Here is a 6,511-nt window from a genome sequence, read left to right as displayed (position 1 = left end):
TGAGAATGCATCTGGAGCCAGGCATTGCTCTGCTGGAGAAGATCTCTGGCTCTGTGTTGCAATAGGGCTTGGGAAGGGCGGGCAAGCAGTCTGAGTGTATGCAAAGGGGTCCTGTGGAGGCAGAGGTTTGTCCCTGGCTCTGTGTGTTAGGGGGGATGTGGGGCTGACGTTTGCAGAAGCAATGCTCATCTCCTCTTTCACAGTGGGGGCCCCTGGCACAATCCTGCCCGCGTCCTGTCTTGGTCAACAGGTGGGGGACAAATGGCTGTGGGTACTGGAGCAGTGGGGAGCTGGAAATCAGCCCGTCCCTGGGTTCCTTCCTGGTCACCAGGGATGTCCTGCTGCTTCTCGTTCAAGCCTGAGCACAGCTTGCCCTGAAGACCACCTCCTGCCTTGGCCCTATATCCTTGGTACATGGGTGCTGACAGTGCTTGTGCATAGCCCTGCTGCAAGGTGGGAGTCCCTTCCCCTGACACTGCTGTTTGCAGCTGCTGCTGCTGCTGGGTTTGCTGTGAGGGATCTCAGGAGTGAAAGCTGCGTGGTCCTGGGCTGGGCTGTGCCTCGGTGCAGAGGGATCCTATAAAACAGGGTCATGTCTAAGCTGTGTGCTCTGGAGGACACAGAGGAGGTGATTTGAACTCTGCCAACTTTTTGCCCTCAAAATCACAACGCATCTCAGGAGAGATGGGCAGCTCTGCGTGTACTGCAGCATCATGAGCTATGGACAGGAACAGGAGCTATTGGGTGAGTCCCAAAACACTGCTGGAGACTGTCACCAAGCCCAGGAACGTCCGTGGCTCCAGGTAGGACAGAGTGAACCTCGGGACATCACGATGACTCACTGCCCCACATCCCAGCGGTGCCTAAGCCTGGCAGTGGGGACCAATGCCGAGGTAAGGGGGCTCGGCAGCATTCCCCCCCGGTTGTTATTTCAGCTGTTGGAGCCTCGGCCGTGCCCGCACAGGGCCGACAAACACCCCGCAGGTGCTGTTTGCAAGTGCCTTCTCCCCTCCGTCTCGCTCACCCCCGAAGCACTGCTCTGTGGGGGCCGCAATGAGGGACTCCCTGGCTGCCCAGCCCCTTCCCTCCCGACCCCCGGGGACAAGCAGGGAATACTCGAGCCCTTGTTGCCTGACTCCATCCTGACCCGGGCTGCTAACAGAGGCTGCCTTTCTGCTGGCTGCGGAGCCAGAGGCAGCGCGAGCGGCCTGGCCACCGAACTCCAGGCCTCCGGGGCTGCCTCTTAACCTGGAGGAGCAGCGGGTTATTTGTGTTGCTCTTGGCAGGGATGCCCCGGCCCTCTAAAACACAGAAGTGAATGTGCGCGGAGGTGTGGGGCGCAGGCCAGCACGCGCTGTTTGTGTTGGACCCGCCACGCGGGGAATTAGTTCAACTCGGCTGCTAATTGCTTCTGAAGTGCGGGGCTCCGTTGAATGGATGGGAACATGCGACGGGGACAGTGGGGGGAGGGGGGGGCTGTCCCTGCTCTGCTTTGCTCAGACCTCCTGAGACCCCACTGCTGACTTCCAATCCTGATGGTGTCAGCCTCACTGAACCTGCAGGGAGTGGAGGTTTCCCAGCCCCGATCCAGCAGTGCGGGAGCACTGGGATGGACGTGCGATGCTGTGCCATCTCCTTTAGGCTAGAGAGGGGCATATGGCAGGGAAGAAGCAGGAAAGCAGCACCAGGAGGCTGATGGCAGCCCTGCATTGCCTCAAATGGTGTTTTTCTCTTGTCCTTTAGGCTAGCAGCCCTCCATGCTCTCCAGGCCACTTCTCCCCATGAAGCTCCTGCTGGGAGACTTCCTCCACTGCCTGCCCCATCTCCCTGCCCCATCCCCAGGCTCTCATGCCTGCCTATAAACCCCTGTGCTCTGACTTGGATGTGGGGTTGATGAGGAGGATTTTTGCCCTGCAGAAGGGCTTCTGCTTGCACACATATGGGCAGATCCACCTCTGTGCCTGTCACCTCCTTGTACCCGGTCCTGCTGTACACGGGCATGGGGTAGTGACACAAAGGGCTCTGATTTCTGTCCTCTGTGAGTCCAGCTGTGCACAGACAGGAGAGGAAAGGCCTTGGAAGCATCACCTCCATGTGTTATGTTTGGTGTTTCGGAGACCTTCAGCCATGGGTACATGCTGAAGTGGTTGTGGTATGTGTTGGTAAGGATGGTAAGTGTTTCCTTTTGCCATCCAGCCACAACATCATTCTGTGTCATCGCCCCTCATGGAGGATAGACTGACAGCAGTCCCCTGCACCATCAGCTCTCCACTGTTAGGGTGGAAGGGGGATGTTGGAGACTTATCCTTTCCCAGAGCCGGATGGGACTGGAGGAACTGCTATGTGTGGTTGTGGCCTTTGGAATGGGGAAGGGCCATCAGCCACCCCAGCATCTTTCCTCAACTATGGCATCCATCTCAGGGATGTGCAGGGAGAGGCCAAGAGCAGAAAGCACTGGGCAGGTAGAGGTCCCTGTGGGGACATTAAGAACTTGGTTTTCACCGTGCTGATTTGCTTTGAGCCTCTGTGGACTAAAGCAGGCTGTCTCCCCATATCCTTTGTCCTCTCCCACCCCTCGCCGCCTCCCTCCCTCTCCTTGCTCTTGGTTAGAAATTGTCATTTAAAGCCCAAACTCCCATTGTCCAAACTGGGATTAAGCACCATCTGTGCAAACTTTTGAGGCCATTTCTGTGACTGGGAGGAAACGGATGACTCAGAGAGACATTGCGACACAAGATCAGAGGTGACCCGGGGTTAAGTGGGTGGATCTCAACAGCCCTGCTAGCTCAGCCTGCTGAGGCACATGGCAAGGGAGCCAGCAGTCACTTTCAGAGGGCTGTAGGGTACCCCTTGACTGCCAGATGCTTCCAAATTGCAGCAGGTGCTGAGCTTTGGTCCGCCTGATCCCACCGGTGGGATGTTCAGTAGGACTCAGCGTTGGTGCAGCAGGATGGTGTTTGGTGTTGATCACCTCATAGCACGCCTGGAGGGCTGCTGGCAGCTCTGGACTCATGCAGAGAGTGTGCAAAGTGGCTGATGGCCCTGCAAAACCCTTGGCTTAGCAAACAGACCCTCCTCCAGCTCCAGTGTCCTGAAGGAAGAAATGTGGGGAAAGAGCGGATATTTAGGTGGTTCCAGCGGGGCAGTCTGAGGGGATCAGCTGTTTTGAAGGACTGTGATTGCAGGAGGTGGATCTGGATCCTAAATCGGGCATACAGCCATGTCCAAGGGGCAGAGCAGGGATCCTCTGAGTGATGGACGTGAAGATGGTGAGTGAATTGATTTTTCTTTTTTTTTTTAGAAAGAAGAAGGAGTTTCTAGCTTGCAACTTTTTCCCCATGCACACTGTGAGTTGCTTCTGGTTCGCCAGGACACCACTGATGTGCAAGAGATGATGCTGGAGCAGCTCACCATGAGGACAAGGCAGGGCTGGACAGAGATACGGAAAGAGTGCCAGGAATACCTCATTTGGGATCAAGTTGCTGAGCTCCTGCTCTCAGTGCTGTCCTTGCCCGTCGCATTTGGATGTTGAATTGGTGCGATGAGTGTCAGCTCCGTGTTCTGCTGGGAGTGTGTCTGCATCTGAATCCAGGATGCTGTGCACATGCAGAAGGCCAATCCTGCGAGGTGATAGCTGGGGCAGGAAATGTTAGAGAAAGAAGTAGCCCTCGATGAGAAGCTGTGATTAAGACAGCTTTACGCCCCGAATCCAACCTGAACAGTTACAATAACCCCAGAAGTTGGTGAAATTATTAGGCAGAGCTTAAGTAAAATGATATGAAGACAATGCTAAGGCAGGTGAGATTTTGCTTGGCTTAATGCACAAAGCCCAGAAGAAAAGGAAAGGAAAGAATTTCCCCTGTGAAAATCTCAGCTGGTTCCATTTCCAGTGACAGTCAAAGAGTTAAAGTGATATGTTGGGAGTTATGAGTGTTTATCTAAAAGAAAAGTGGCAGGTGAAAGGGATAAAATAACACAGTTCTTAAAGCAATGCAATATGTTCGAATTATCCGAGGATCAGAGCTGGAATTTGGAAGGTAATATTGGATAGAAGGAAATGGGAGATGGAGACAGAAATAGGATGGGGTAAAACAGCTCGAGGTGGCTTCCCCATTGGTTGCTGCAAAGGAAAAACAAAGAGGTTGGCATTGAGAGGACCGCTGTGAATTTGTTTATTGGAGGGGATTTTTATTGCACTTTCAGAAATAAGCTCAGGGCCTCTGCTATGTCAGGGTGCAGAGCAGACCCTCCTGAGCTGAGTTTGGCTGGGAAAACATCTGCAGTGTGTTCCTGTACGTGAGAACGCCGCTGGAAATGGCTGCTGTGCTGAGATGACCTGTGAAACAACCACCGCTGACCGATGCTGAGATCCTTCCCTTCGCTTTCACAACCTCTGCTCTTCAGGCATCAGTCCTCCCCAGGAGCTCAGCTTCTCCTGGGCTGTTTTCTCAGGTCTGGTAGGTCTCTAGCTCACGCTGGCTGAGAACCCTGGCAACGGTTTGGTTCAATGCCTTCAGTCTGGCCAAGAAGCCCAGGATTGTATACGAACCTCTGTGTGCTTTGCAGGTACAACAGTGTGCACCAACCTTTTTTAACTGAGAAGAAGTAAAAGGTCCAAGAGCAGAGCATCACTGATGCATTGCCTTCCCAAATCTGCAGGCAGCCCAGAACGAGGGCTCTGTGGTGCACCGCCGTTGTCCCAGCTTTTTTATCAGTATGCCTTCTCCTGGCTGTGGCAGGTGCAAAATTGAGATGGCAAAGTGACTTTATTGAGAAAACAAGACACAAAGGACTGATTTATTTTGCATCTAATTCAGCTCTGAGGCCCTCCCAGATGTTCTGGGTTTCTTGGTGGAAATAAAACGGCTGCAGATTTTCCAGCTGGCTACAGAAAGCAGAGCACTGCCACCAGGCCAAGTCCCAAGTGAGATATCTGCATGGCTTCCACTGCTGCTGTTTCACTATGACTGCTCTACCTTTCCCCATATTAATCTCAAAGCTAATTTTTCTTAAGAGCGTTCTGGAAGAGGTCCTATTTGTCTTGTCTCAGTCCTCTTTAGCATATGCATCTTCCTGTTGTGTGGTGGTTGTGTGTTTTCTTCCTACTTTTGTCCCATTGTTCATGCTGTTTCCCTTCCCTTCCCTTCCCTTCCCTTCCCTTCCCTTCCCTTCCCTTCCCTTCCCTTCCCTTCCCTTCCCTTCCCTTCCCTTCCCTTCCCTTCCCTTCCCTTCCCTTCCCTTCCCTTCCCTTCCCTTCCCTTCCCTTCCCTTCCCTTCCCTTCCCTTCCTTCCCCTCCCCTCCCCTCCCCTCCCCTCCCCTCCCCTCCCCTCCCCTCCCCTCCCCTCCCCTCCCCTCCCCTCCCCTCCCCTCCCCTCCCCTCCCCTCCCCTCCCACAGTGCCCTCACCCCAGCACTGCTCTGAATATGTTTTATATTTCTGTGTTCTTCTTTAGACATTTTATAGCCAAATTTTGAGTTTGAGGACATCTATAATCCTGACACATTTAGTTTTCTGCACATCTTCCTTCCCACACGGTAGCTCAGCATGCAACCTTTTGCAGTACAACAGGGTTCCTGCAATGTCTTTTCCAGAAGCAGCCTTAAAAATCCCATTTGAATTTTGTGGATTCAAGAGGCATTCATTGATAAACTTCCATGCACCAACTTTCTGCCTGTCAGAATAGCTGAGGTTTTGAGGTTGGGAACTGCATGTGTTGTCAGGTGCCCGATCTCTTGGTTTTCTTTGGTGGAAACCATTGATGAGAGGGAAGTTGTGGTTGCACTTTGGTTGTGCTTCATTCCTTCCTGGGTTATGGCACTTTTCCTTGACACGTGGTGAAAGCAGATTGTGCTTCTCTTGTTTCTTGACCAGCAAGGCAATGCTTGGACTTACTAGTAGGCGGCCACCCTGGTTCTGCTTCTTAGCCTATACTCCAGTAGTCACAGGTGAATGGAGGTTCTCTAACTGGTTGTCTGCTCACTTTGCAACCTTGCTTTGTTTGGAAAGGGCTGGAGGCAGTGATCAGACCCTCTGTAGTGTCTGGCTGCCATGCAGCCCTTAAAGGCTGGGTCATCTGAAGAGACAGGACACTGCATTTTCCAACCCCTTCCTTACTAGCCCCTGCTAGAATGGTTCTCGCTTGTCTTGTAAAGACTCAGATGTCATGAGGCTGAAACCATGGGATGTTCTTCTTGGAACAGAGTGCAGCTGGGCTCTCCAGCCCTTTCTTCTGCTTGGAGCACACAGCCCAGCCATGACCCATTCAGGTGTGCTGGGTCCCACTTCAGCCCCCAGCTGGGGTGCCCGTTTCTCACTTTCCCATGAAGCACATTCCTCAGGAGACATCAGAGAGAAAGGGGATTATCCTACAGCAGCCCTGACAGAGCCATGAGAACAAAGGGACCGAGAAGATCATCCGGTGCCAACCCCAGGCGTTAATGGTCAGATCTGGGAAGGATTTTCTTGCCAAGTCAGACCGGTGAGGACCCTGGTAGGAGGGCTCCCTGCTGT

Source organism: Gallus gallus, chromosome 21 (assembly GCF_016699485.2).
Source record: "Gallus gallus isolate bGalGal1 chromosome 21, bGalGal1.mat.broiler.GRCg7b, whole genome shotgun sequence".
In the NCBI taxonomy this organism is placed as follows: Eukaryota; Metazoa; Chordata; class Aves; order Galliformes; family Phasianidae; genus Gallus; species Gallus gallus.
The sequence above is the reverse complement of the archived record's forward strand: the minus strand, read 5'-3'. Positions refer to the sequence as shown.